Source organism: Coregonus clupeaformis, unplaced genomic scaffold, assembly GCF_020615455.1.
Source record: "Coregonus clupeaformis isolate EN_2021a unplaced genomic scaffold, ASM2061545v1 scaf0057, whole genome shotgun sequence".
In the NCBI taxonomy this organism is placed as follows: Eukaryota; Metazoa; Chordata; class Actinopteri; order Salmoniformes; family Salmonidae; genus Coregonus; species Coregonus clupeaformis.
The window spans coordinates 369049-382582 of NW_025533512.1; positions in this window are offsets into that span (position 1 = coordinate 369049).

The following is a 13534-nucleotide window of genomic DNA, read 5'->3' on the forward strand; positions in this document are numbered from 1 at the left end:
CCCACTACCTTGGCGTTACAAGCGCCGTGCTCTACCAGCTGAGCTACAGAGGACTACGTTCCTTCAATATATCCACATAATTTTCCTTCCTCATGATGCCATCTATTTTGTGGTGCACCAGTCCCTCCTGCAGCAAAGCACCCCCACAGCATGATGCTGCCACCCCCGTGCCTCACGGTTGGGATGGTGTTCTTCAGCTCGCAAGCGACCCCCTTTTTCCTCCAAACATAACGATGGTCATTATGGCCAAACAGTTATATTTTGTTTCATCAGACCAGAGGACATTTCTCCAAAAAGTACGATCTTTGTCCCCATGTGCAGTTGCAAACCGTAGTCTGGCTTTTTTATGGCGGTTGTGGAGCAGTGGCTTCTTCCTTGCTGAGCGGCCTTTCAGGTTATGTTGATATAGGACTCGTTTTACTGTGGATATAGATACTTTTGTACCTGTTTCCTCCAGCATCTTCACAAGGTCCTTTGCTGTTGTTCTGGGATTGATTTGCACTTTTCGTACCAAAGTAAGTTCATCTCTAGGAGACAGAACGCGTCTCCTTCCTGAGCGGTATGACGGCTGCGTGGTCCCATGGTGTTTTTACTTGCGTACTATTGTTTGTACTGATGAACGTGGTACCTTCAGGCGTTTGGAAATTGCTCCCAAGGATGAACCAGACTTGTGGAGGTCTACAATTTTTTATCTGAGGTCTTGGCTGATTTCTTTTGATTTTCCCATGATGTCAAGCAAAGAGGCACTGAGTTTTCCAAGCTGTTTAAAGGCACAGTCAACTTAGTGTATGTAAACTTCTGACCCACTGGAATTGTGATACAGTGAATTATAAGTGAAATAATCTGTCTGTAAACAATTGTTGGAAAAATTACTTGTGTCATGCACAAAACTATAGTTTGTTAACAAGAAAGTTGTGGAGTGGTTGAAAAATGAGTTTTAATGACTCCAACCTAAGTGTACGTAAACTTCCGACTTCAACTGTATACTGTATATGGTGGGAAAATGTATTATGTATTAAGAGGAACTTCTACCCTGTTGTCGTAGGCCAGCGGTGTGACAACATTCATTCATTCATTCATTCAATAGTGTTATGAAAATAGGCTGATCGTGATTTAATAATTTTAATTGTTGAAAAGAGAACATAAACACTGGTGTAAGAACATTGTTCAACAACAAACATGAATTAGTGCAGATATTAATTTTTCTGTTTGAACTGTTAACAAATCACCAGAATGTGACAGCAGAGTCTTTATGTTCTCAACACTCTGGCAGCCTTTACTAAACATGTGGAGTACCAAGACACTACATTAAAGCCTATCTGTGTTTTGACAAAGTATTTATGGTGTGGTGAGGAGAGAAAAAACCCACCAGAGATCAAGCCTGGCATGGGATGAATCTATCCCAGACTTTACTGAATGTTAAAGGAAACAAGAGATCTGTCCCACGTACAGAGAGATGGGTAATGGGATCTAGTTGGCCTTTTTCTCAATAATAATCTGACAGGAGTTATATACTTAGTGATTTATTTAAGTTGTAAGTAATATCAGTTGGAAGTTTCTCACTGATGCACTACGACAGTGGTACTTAAGTAGTATGTAAGCTAATTGGTATGAATCATCTTTCTCCCTCTCACTCCTGTAAGTCAGTGATGATGGAGACATCTTATCGTTGAATCATTGAGGCGATGGAAGGTGTAAGAGGAGAATGTGAGAAGAGCTGTAGTCTGTGATCATCCCATAGCAGAGATAACAGCAATGTGGTGACATTTTATCTTTACATTCATCGTAAAGTCTGTGTTTTTTTGAGAGTTTGGAACTACAGAAGTAGGATCTTAATTTGATCACTCTTTTGTTGCTGAGAATTTTCCAGTAGAGCAGGAAATGCAAACTTGTAGTGTATTTGAATTTTAAAAAGTATTCTACAGTTATTAATTTCAGCTTAGAAATTTCAGACTTGATTTGCCCTAACAAAACATGCATTAACCCCTACAAAAATGTCCATTAATTATAATATACATAATCATTTACATTTCCTGTTGCTGTAGAATTATTTTCCTGCTGTAGTAACCTGGATCAAATTAATATCCTACATATGTATAAACCCTAGAAAGGGCTTTAAAACTGACTGCCTCCCTTTCTCTCCTCAGTAGCAGAACATGCCAGGACAGGACAGGACATCAAGCCGTCCGGTTGAAGGAATTATGCATGTGAAATCTCAGAGTTAGGATGCCATTGAGTCTCTCTGCTTGCCAGACTCTTGATTTATAGACATTTGAAGGGGAATATGCATTTCAAACAATTTGTTAGACTTTTTTTCTTCTTTCCAAGTAGACTAAATATCTTACATAGCACTTATATTATCTCATCAGTGCAAGCTGTGATACGCCTATAATGTCATCGGTTTGCATTTCATTACTATATACTTCTACAGTATGATACACTAAAGCTAAGGCATCCAGACCCTGTTATCATCTGCTTACACTGAAGGCCCTTTGAGACGTACAGTAATGTGGAGGATGTGTAGTGATGATGATGATGCTGATGATGATGATTATGTGGTTCATGATGATGGTTATTATTGTATATTTGAAATATTTTGAAGGTGTAACAGATTGGTTGATATATGAAAATTGGTTGATATATGATGGTTCAAATAAAGTGGGTTATAAATGGAGATGTCAGGAACAACTAAGAGAGTCTTCCCTCCATAAGGAGAGCATTACTAACATCTGTAGACAATACATGAGACGGATGAGACCAAAGCTAATATGTGGTCCAACCTCAAATATCATTCTATATATTTTAACCCCCCCACTGCCACACACACACACCGTCGGTTCTACATATGTCTCACAGTGGGGGAGTTAGATGATGGGGCTTCCATCTTGGTACAGAGCTCTCTGACTGCTGGCGATACAGACCAGATGAAGTAGAGGAAGCTGTCACAGTGGAAGCTGAGGTTTATATATGATCTCAGTGCTACACAATCTTCACACCACACCTGCTGATATACAGTGGGGAAAAAAGTATTTAGTCAGCCACCAATTGTGCAAGTTCTCCCACTTAAAAAGATGAGAGAGGCCTGTAATTTTCATCATAGGTACACGTCAACTATGACAGGCAAATTGAGAATTTTTTTTCCAGAAAATCACATTGTAGGATTTTTAATGAATTTATTTGCAAATTATGATGGAAAATAAGTATTTGGTCACCTACAAACAAGCAAGATTTCTGGCTCTCACAGACCTGTAACTTCTTCTTTAAGAGGCTCCTCTGTCCTCCACTCGTTACCTGTATTAATGGCACCTGTTTGAACTTGTTATCAGTATAAAAGACACCTGTCCACAACCTCAAACAGTCACACTCCAAACTCCACTATGGCCAAGACCAAAGAGCTGTCAAAGGACACCAGAAACAAAATTGTAGACCTGCACCAGGCTGGGAAGACTGAATCTGCAATAGGTAAGCAGCTTGGTTTGAAGAAATCAACTGTGGGAGCAATTATTAGGAAATGGAAGACATACAAGACCACTGATAATCTCCCTCGATCTGGGGCTCCACGCAAGATCTCACCCCGTGGGGTCAAAATGATCACAAGAACGGTGAGCAAAAATCCCAGAACCACACGGGGGGGACCTAGTGAATGACCTGCAGAGAGCTGGGACCAAAGTAACAAAGCCTACCATCAGTAACACACTACGCCGCCAGGGACTCAAATCCTGCAGTGCCAGACGTGTCCCCCTGCTTAAGCCAGTACATGTCCAGGCCCATCTGAAGTTTGCTAGAGTGCATTTGGATGATCCAGAAGAGGATTGGGAGAATGTCATATGGTCAGATGAAACCAAAATATAACTTTTTGGTAAAAACTCAACTCGTCGTGTTTGGAGGACAAAGAATGCTGAGTTGCAACCAAAGAACACCATACCTACTGTGAAGCATGGGGGTGGAAACATCATGCTTTGGGGCTGTTTTTCTGCAAAGGGACCAGGACGACTGATCCATGTAAAGGAAAGAATGAATGGGGCCATGTATCGTGAGATTTTGAGTGAAAACCTCCTTCCATCAGCAAGGGCATTGAAGATGAAACGTGGCTGGGTCTTTCAGCATGACAATGATCCCAAACACACCGCCCGGGCAACGAAGGAGTGGCTTCGTAAGAAGCATTTCAATGTCCTGGAGTGGCCTAGCCAGTCTCCAGATCTCAACCCCATAGAAAATCTTTGGATGGAGTTGAAAGTCCGTGTTGCCCAGCGACAGCCCCAAAACATCATTGCTCTAGAGGAGATCTGCATGGAGGAATGGGCCAAAATACCAGCAACAGTGTGTGAAAACCTTGTGAAGACTTACAGAAAACGTTTGACCTATGTCATTGCCAACAAAGGGTATATAACAAAGTATTGAGAAACTTTTGTTATTGACCAAATACTTATTTTCCACCATAATTTGCAAATAAATTCATAAAAAATCCTACAATGTGGTTTTCTGGATTTTCTTTTCTCAATTTGTCTGTCATAGCTCACGTGTACCTATTATGAAAATTACAGGCCTCTCTCATCTTTTTAAGTGGGAGAACTTGCACAATTGGTGGCTGACTAAATACTTTTTTCCCCCACTGTAAATCAAAGAACCTCGTATCTAAAGTACCTGGCCGGGGGCACAATGAATGAACTCATCACGTTCCACCACCAATATCATAATATATCATTGCCTCGTTCCATCTCAGGCACCTACACACATCTGGGTGGTTCTGTCACGTTTTTACTCCATTCCAGAGTCTTGAAGATGGCTAAAAGATGACTGGGTACAACTTTGGTCAAAGTGTGTACTCTTGGTCATGTGGTCAATGTGGACATTTCATTGACCAAATCCCTTCCAACAAGCTTCCTTTATAACAAATGTAAAAAAAAGTAAAATAATAATTGTAAAGTGGTTGTCCCACTGGCTATCATAAGGTGAATGCACCAATTTGTAAGTCGCTCTGGAAAAGAGCGTCTGCTAAATGACGTAAATGTAAATGTAAAATAACCCTTGCCATCTGAGACTATATATCAGATCTGTTGCCGGTCTTTGCCTTTGACTGCATCCATCCTGGTCACATCCATATAACATGCAATTAGAAAGTCCACGCCTAGTGAACACATCACTGTGTAAATCAAACTATGGAGGATGGAGGTCTGTGTAGAGAGGTTAGTGGGACCAGTGACTGGATACTGTAACTGTATGTACAGTGCTGCTTGAAAGTATGTGAACCTCTTGTGCAATTACAGATGTTTTCAGTTTTTACCATGAAATCTTAATTTAATCAGAACCAGTCTTTTTGAGCTGACATAACAGGTTTATATTTACCAATATCATATGTTGGTGTAGAGGAAATCATGCATGTAGTAGAAAAAACAAAATTAAAAAGGAATTAGTGCAGGTGCAAAAATAAGTGAACCTCAAGTTGTATTGGTTAAATCAAGTAGGTAAGTAGAATCAGGTGGGTAAATAAGTAGCTACCAAATGAACCAATCAAAGGAGAGTTTGGGCGGGACTCTGATAAATAGAGATAAGAAACCTGGTCAGTTTGGTGTTACCCATCCAGTTGAATGCAAAGCACACCATGCCGAGAGGAAAGGAGATCTCAGGGGACATCAGGACGAGTGTAGTGAGAGCACATCTGTCTGGGGAAGGCTATAAAATCATCTAAAAAAGATTTGAGCTCCATCAGTCCACTGTGAGGCAAATAATGTACAAATGGAGAGCATTTAACATGAATGGCATTCAACTCGGCCTAGAAGTGGACGCCCTTCCAAAATATCCCCAAGAGCCACAAAAACAATAAATCAGGTAAATGCCAACCCAAACATAACATCTAGAAATTTGCAGACCTCCCTTGCTGCATCTCAGGTAACTGTGCATGCTTCAACAATACAGTGGGGAAAAAAAGTATTTAGTCAGCCACCAATTGTGCAAGTTCTCCCACTTAAAAAGATGAGAGAGGCCTGTAATTTTCATCATAGGTACACGTCAACTATGACAGACAAAATGAGAGAAAAAAAATCTAGAAATTCACATTGTAGGATTTTTTATGAATTTATTTGCAAATTATGGTGGAAAATAAGTATTTGGTCAATAACAAAAGTTTCTCAATACTTTGTTATATACCCTTTGTTGGCAATGACACAGGTCAAACGTTTTCTGTAAGTCTTCACAAGGTTTTCACACACTGTTGCTGGTATTTTGGCCCATTCCTCCATGCAGATCTCCTCTAGAGCAATGATGTTTTGGGGCTGTCGCTGGGCAACACGGACTTTCAACTCCATCCAAAGATTTTCTATGGGGTTGAGATCTGGAGACTGGCTAGGCCACTCCAGGACATTGAAATGCTTCTTACGAAGCCACTCCTTCGTTGCCCGGGCGGTGTGTTTGGGATCATTGTCATGCTGAAAGACCCAGCCACGTTTCATCTTCAATGCCCTTGCTGATGGAAGGAGGTTTTCACTCAAAATCTCACGATACATGGCCCCATTCATTCTTTCCTTTACACGGATCAGTCGTCCTGGTCCCTTTGCAGAAAAACAGCCCCAAAGCATGATGTTTCCACCCCCATGCTTCACAGTGGGTATGGTGTTCTTTGGATGCAACTCAGCATTCTTTGTCCTCCAAACACGACGAGTTGAGTTTTTACCAAAAAGTTATATTGTGGTTTCATCTGACCATATGACATTCTCCCAATCCTCTTCTGGATCATCCAAATGCACTCTAGCAAACTTCAGACAGGCCTGGACATGTACTGGCTTAAGCAGGGGGACACGTCTGGCACTGCAGGATTTGAATCCCTGGCGGCGTAGTGTGTTACTGATGGTAGGCTTTGTTACTTTGGTCCCAGCTCTCTGCAGGTCATTCACTAGGTCCCCCCGTGTGGTTCTGGGATTTTTGCTCACCGTTCTTGTGATCATTTTGGCCCCACGGAGTGAGATCTTGTGTGGAGCCCCAGATCGAGGGAGATTATCAGTGGTCTTGTATGTCTTCCATTTCCTAATAATTGCTCCCACAGTTGATTTCTTCAAACCAAGCTGCTTACCTATTGCAGATTCAGTCTTCCCAGCCTGGTGCAGGTCTACAATTGTGTTTCTGGTGTCCTTTGACAGCTCTTTGGTCTTGGCCATAGTGGAGTTTGGAGTGTGACTGTTTGAGGTTGTGGACAGGTGTCTTTTATACTGATAACAAGTTCAAACCGGTGCCATTAATACAGGTAACGAGTGGAGGACAGAGGAGCCTCTTAAAGAAGAAGTTACAGGTCTGTGAGAGCCAGAAATCTTGTTTGTTTGTAGGTGACCAAATACTTATTTTCCACCATAATTAGCCAATAAATTCATTAAAAATCCTACAATGTGATTTTCTGGATTTTTTTTCTTCTCAATTTGTCTGTCATAGTTGACGTGTACCTATGATGAAAATTACAGGCCTCTCTCATCTTTTTAAGTGGGAGAACTTGCACAATTGGTGGCTGACTAAATACTTTTTTTCCCCACTGTAAGAAGAATATTGAATCGAAATGCCCTTCATGGGAGGGTTGCTAGGAAGAAGCCTCTGCTGTCAAAAAAGAACCAAACTGCCCATCTGAACTTTTCCAGAGACCACCTGGACAAGCCTGAAGGTTTCTGGAAGTCTATTTTCTGGACCAATGAGTCCAGAATTGACATTTTTGGTCAACACCGCTATGTTTGGCGAAAACCCAACACTGCCTACCACCAAAATAACCTTATCCCAACAGTCTAGCATGGTGGTGAGAATGTCAAGATCTGGGGCTGCTTTTCCTCCTCTGGTCCTGGACGACTCCACATCATTAAGGGAACCATGAATTCTGAGGTATACCAGGAGATTCTTGAACAGAACGTCAGGCCATCAGTCAAGGAGCTAAAGCTGGGCCCAAAGCATTCAAGCAAATCTACCAAAGAATGGCTCAGGAGAAAGAAGATTTGTGTTTTGGTTTGGCCAAGTCAAAGTCCTGACCTAAATCCAATCGAGATGCTGTGGCAGGACCTGAAGCGGGCAGTTCATGCCAGACACCCCTCAAACCTCATTCAATTGGCTGAGTTCTGTAAGGAAGGAGGAGTGGGCAAAAATCCTTCAAAACTGATGTCAGAGACTGATTACTGGCTATAGGAGACGTGTAGTCCAAGTTATCGCTGCTAATGGTGGTGCCACAAGCTATTGACTGAAGGGGTTCACATATTTTTGCACACATCAAATCTGAGTTTCTGTTAAATAAACCACTTTTGTTAAATAAACAATGAAAATATATCATATTTTTTTGTTTCTGTCATTTACTTGGAATGTCTCTATTTTACGAATTGCGGTTTAGATAAGGATTTTATGTTTATTTTAATATTTTATAGCAAAATAATGTCCAGCCCTGTAGGGTTCACATACTTTCAAGCAGCACTGTATATCATGGGAAAATAGATAAGACTTCTGTGCCTCCCTAAATGAGATCAGGTCAGGAGGTGACTCACATACTGTCTCAACAGGGGGGGTGACTAATTATGACTTTTTCATAGTTCACTTTAGGTCCATTGTAACAGATGTAATGAAATGACACAGTACAAATGAGCAGGAGAGAAATGAGAGAAAGAGAAGAGTTACTGGACTATTAAACCTATTCTGATACCTCATATAAAACACCACATGTGAAAGTGGAAAATGTTCCCTGTTCCCCCAGCAGGTCCCAGGTCAGATTGGGGTATGTAGGAGGTGTTAATGATGATAATTACTGATGGGGGATGATCCAGCTGATTAACATATAGGATCAAGTCTCATAAATAAGCTGCTCAAACAATCGCCACTACTCTCACTCTCCGCTCTCTCACTCTCTATGTCCCTCCTCCTCTCTCTTCCTCATCCTCTCTCTTTCTCTCTCTGTCCCTTCTCTCTCTCATTCTCTTTGGTTCTGTCAGCCTCAGAACCCTATCAAATTTCTCATCCCTGTCTCTCTCTCCCTTCTCACTCTTTAGGTCAACTCTGTTACTTAAAGCTTTTGTTCTCTCTCCCACTCCCCCTACCACTCTCTTTCCCTTTTTCCTTTCATTTATTTTCCCCCTCCTCTGTTCTCCTCTGGGAAGTTTGCATTCCACACCTCCTCAGTAGACTGCACACAAAAGAGCAGAAAGCACCACTCCTGACCTGTAGCAAACATTCCAGTCCACTGGGCTCTTTCACACAGCCACTGTTTGTGCTTTCAGAGCCAGTCCCATTTGTCCCCTCCAAATTCATTCAGCTCAGCCAGTCTGGTGGCCAGCACTGTTACAGGCAAGGGGATACAGCAGGCTGGACTAACACATTTAGACATGGACAAGCAATGCTATGTTTCATTGCAAAGTTAAGATTACATGGAGAAGTACTTTTCTCACATGCATTATCACAATTTGTGCACAAAAATAGTATGAGTATTCAGTCAAACATTGATACTTGTTTGGATTTATTCACTTAACAAAATAATTATACCCAACAAAAACTTTAAAAAACTCAATCATATATTGATTCCACTTCAAATACCAAATGATCTATCATTTTCAGTGAAATTAGTAGAAACAGCATTGACAGTGAGTCAGAGATAGATCTGAACTGAGGGATAAATAGAACTGATGGTTCCATCCAAAAGGCATACGTTTAGGTATCCTTCAACTCAGTATACAGGAAATGGACTATTAGCCTCTTATGGAAAAGAGAGAACATGTGTTGCCTCTCTCTAGTCTCCTGTCAGAACTGTGACTGAACTCCCATGAAGAGGATGAGAGTATGATGTGGTGCAGGGCCCAGCTGGGGTACAGTGAGATGTCAGAGAGAAAAGGGCAGAGGTCAAATAGAAGATTGGGGAGCGGTCTTTTGGCAACACGTTTCCTTACGGTACTTTATCTCACCTGTCTGCGTCGGGAGGGGAGGAAAGTGACAGGGGAGACGTGGTAGGAAGGTAAAGGAGGACTGAAAGATGGAGGCAAATTGGAGCTGAAGGAGGTGGAGTAGGAGAAAGTGGAGAGTGAGAAAAGAGGAGGATTTATACATGGCTCTGAGGGAGGAGTGCGCGTGGCAGGGGAAAACAACGTGTACGGGCCTGCACCATTCCCTCTGATCCTCTCTCTCTCCTTTTCTACCTCTCTCTCTCTCTCGCTCTCTCTGTCTGCTGTCTTAAAATACAAGAGTGATAGCTAGAAGGCTGCTGACAACATTCCCTCCCCAGCAGCTCTCCTAATGTGTCTACCTCCACACACACACACCTGTGTCTCCCCAGGCAGGGGGAAAGGCACGCCAGGAACTCCCCCCTGCTCCTGCCCCCTTTTCACCTCAACTGGCTGCTCAGCCTCAGCCCACCTCTACGGACAGACAGTCTCTGGAGCAACACAAACACACATCAGACATTCCCACACCCAAATGTTACAGGATGGCTGTAAAGTGTCATTGATGGTTTGTGTTTTCTTGTCCTGAGTCTGAAAAGTACAGTTGAAGTCGAAAGTTTACATACACTTTAGCCAAATACATTTAAACTCAGTTTTTCACAATTCCTGACATTTAATCCTAGTAAAAATGCTCTGTTTTAGGTCAGTTAGGATCACCACTTTATTTTAAGAATGTGAAATGTCAGAATAATAGTAGAGAGAATTATTTATTTAAGCTTTTATTTCTTTCATCACATTTCCAGTGGGTCAGAAGTTTACATACACTCAATTAGTATTTGATAGCATTGCCTTTAAATTGTTTAACTTGGGTCTGTCACGACTTCCTCCGAGGCTGCCTCCTCTCCTTGTTTGGGCAGGCTTCGGCATTCGTCGTCACCGGCCTTCTAGCCACTGCCGCTCCTCATCTCATCATTCCATTTGTTTTGTCTTGTCAATTACACCCACCTGGTTCATATCCCCTCATCAGTACCTGTATAAGTGTTCCCTCTGCCCCCTTGTCCTTGTGGGTGATTGTTCATTGTGAGGATTAGTAGCTCGGTTGAGCTCAGTATTTTGTATTGCCGGGGTATTTTCCCTGTGTGCATGTTAGTTCCAGTGCGCCTGTTTTGCGCACTGGACTGCTTACGTTGGATTACGGAATAAACTCTGTATACTGTGATTTACCCTCCTGCGCATGACTCCTTCAAATCACGCATCACAGGGTCAAACGTTTCGGGTAGCCTTCCACAAGCTTCCCACAATAAGTTGGGTGAATTTTGGCCCATTCCTCCTGACTAAGCTGGTGTAACTGAGTCAGGTTTGTAGGCCTCCTTGCTCGCACACACTTTTTCAGTCTGCCCACAAATGTTCTATAGGAATGAGGTCAGGGCTTTGGGATGGCCACTCCAATACCTTGACTTTGTTGTCCTTAAGCCATTTTGCCACAACTTTGGAAGTATGCTTGGGGTCATTGTCCATTTGGAAGACCCATTTGCGACCAAGCTTTAACTTCCTGACTGATGTCTTGAGATGTTGCTTCAATATATCCACATAATTTTCCTTCCTCATGATGCCATCTATTTTGTGAAGTGCACCAGTCCCTCCTGCAGCAAAGCACCCCCACAGCATGATGCTGCCACCCCCATGCTTCATGTTTGGGATGGTGTTCTTCGGCTTGCAAGCGACCCCCTTTTTCCTCCAAACATAACGATGGTCATTATGGCCAAACAGTTATATTTTTGTTTCATCAGACCAGAGGACATTTCTCCAAAAAGTACAATCTTTGTCCCCATGTGCAGTTGCAAACCGTAGTCTGGCTTTTTTATGGCGGTTTTGGAGCAGTGGCTTCTTCCTTGCTGAGCGGCCTTTCAGGTTATGTCGATATAGGACTCGTTTTAAAGTGGATATAGATACTTTTGTACTTGTTTCCTCCAGCATCTTCACAAGGTCCTTTGCTGTTGTTCTGGGATTGATTTGCACTTTTCGCACCAAAGTACGTTCATCTCTAGGAGACAGAACGCGTCTCCTTCCTGAGCGGTATGACGGCTGCATGGTCCCATGGTGTTTATACTTGCATACTATTGTTTGTACTGATGAACGTGGTACCTTCAGGCATTTGGAAATTGCTCCCAAGGATGAACCAGACTTGTGGTGGTCTACAATTTCTTTTCTGAGGTCTTGGCTGATTTCTTTAGATTTTCCCATGATGTCAAGCAAAGAGGCACTGAGTTTGAAGGTAGGCCTTGAAATACATCCACAGGTCCACCTCCAATTGACTTAAATGATGTCAATTAGCCTATCAGAAGCTTCTAAAGCCATGACATAATTTTCTGGAATTTTCTAAGCTGTTTAAAGGCACAGTCAACTTAGTGTATGTAAACTTCTGACCCACTGGAATTGGGATACAGTGAATTATAAGTGAAATAATCTGTCTGTAAACAATTGTTGGAAAAAATTACTTGTGTCATGCACAAAGTAGATGTCCTAACCGACTTGCCAAAACTATAGTTTGTTAACAAGAAATTTGTGGAGTGGTTGAAAAACTAGTTTTAATGACTCCAACCTAAGTGTATGTACATTTCCGACTTCAACAGTAGATCTATAGTAGATCTACAGTACTGGAACAATTCTTAGAAATGTATGTATTCTTTATCCATTGAGAAGATGGGGAGCACATGGGGATATTATAAAGAGTCTATCAATAGTTTGTAAACGGTTCATTATTATCATATAAACCCTTTAAAACAATTGTTACCCTAACCATTATCAGTCAACATCTAATAAAAGTTGTTCTCTGGTTTCCTCCCGGTTTTTCAGAGAGTAAAAGTTGGGAAATTCGCTTTTTAGGGGGTAGGGATTACATTACGTAATGCTCTGTGTCGATGGTAGTAGAAAAGTGCTTCTCTGTACTGGTCTACTGCTGTCTATTTTCTCCCATGTGTCTTGTATGTGTCATGTGCTTGCGGTAACATTTTTCACAGCAAGGCTAAACTGGTGTCCACTCTATCAGGCTGTTGGCTGAAGACTGACCGTTTGTGCATCCATCCAGGATTACAGTCATAGTTGACATATGCCTCCCCTCAGGAAGAATACCTCCTTTCGAAGTTATGATGGAAATTAATAACCGCCTGAGAAGGAGGAGAGGGAGGCTCTTGGCCATAGAGGCCTGTCCATAAATAACTTGAAAGAAGAGACAAACAGTCTAGCTAACCTATCTAACTTCTTCTATGTTTGACTGGATCGTCCTGTACTCATACACTGTCTCAACAGGTGTGTGTGTGATTGTGTGTGTGTGTGTGTGTGTGTGTCCATGTGTGCTTGTCCTCTATACCTATCCTGTGATCTCTGTAGCCTATGTTACGTAATTCCTATGTGTGGACTGTAAAGACTGGGGGGTGTTCATGAATACTGTACATCACAGGTTTGTTTGAGGTTAAATGCACAAAGCATAGGAGATGGATGGATATTCTGAGAGAGAGACAGGAAGAGACAGGAAGAGAGATGGTTTCAGCTCACCTCTCTGGCCATGCAGCTGTGGCAATAACATATTGAGTGTCCAACAAGCCGTAACAAGGGTGTGACCTTTGTACTCCGACCCAATCACCAGCCTGGTTTTA